At 41.1% G+C, this 384-nt stretch overlaps 1 protein-coding gene across 3 annotated transcripts in view; it reads left to right on the top strand.

The window, feature by feature from the left end:
* The window catches only part of stard5 (StAR related lipid transfer domain containing 5), a 25,085-nt gene that overhangs the window by 2,402 nt on the left and 22,299 nt on the right, over positions 1–384 (top strand). The gene's annotated exons all lie outside the window — the stretch shown is intronic.

The raw sequence follows: 384 nt of genomic DNA, 5'->3' as shown, positions 1-384 counted from the left end.
GCAGACTGTACTTTAGGGCTAGTATTCAAGTTTTGAATTTTGTGCAGCTTTTCAGTCACGTAAAATGTTTGGCGCTGTACTTGGCTCTTTCAGAAATATTTCAAAGGGTGGACATTATTGGAAAAAAGTATTAAAGTTCCCATATTATAAAAAATGAAAAAAACTTTCTGGGATTTGGGGTGTTATTTTTGTGTCTCTGGTGCTTTCATACGCATAAGAACTTAGGAAAAATCCCATCCGTGCCTGAATGTCCTCTGTCTTCAGTCTCCAGGTGAGCTGTTCAAAATCTCCACGGCTTCCTACGTCGTTAGCCGAGACGAAGTGGCTAGCTGTAGCATGCTAGCGCTAGCATGCTAGCTCGTTCTCAATGGCAAAACAATGCTA

The sequence above is a fragment of the Etheostoma spectabile genome, chromosome 15 (genome assembly GCF_008692095.1).
Source record: "Etheostoma spectabile isolate EspeVRDwgs_2016 chromosome 15, UIUC_Espe_1.0, whole genome shotgun sequence".
NCBI classification, from domain to species: domain Eukaryota; kingdom Metazoa; phylum Chordata; class Actinopteri; order Perciformes; family Percidae; genus Etheostoma; species Etheostoma spectabile.
Note: the sequence above shows the minus strand (reverse complement) of the source record. Positions and strands in the feature narration are given on the sequence as shown.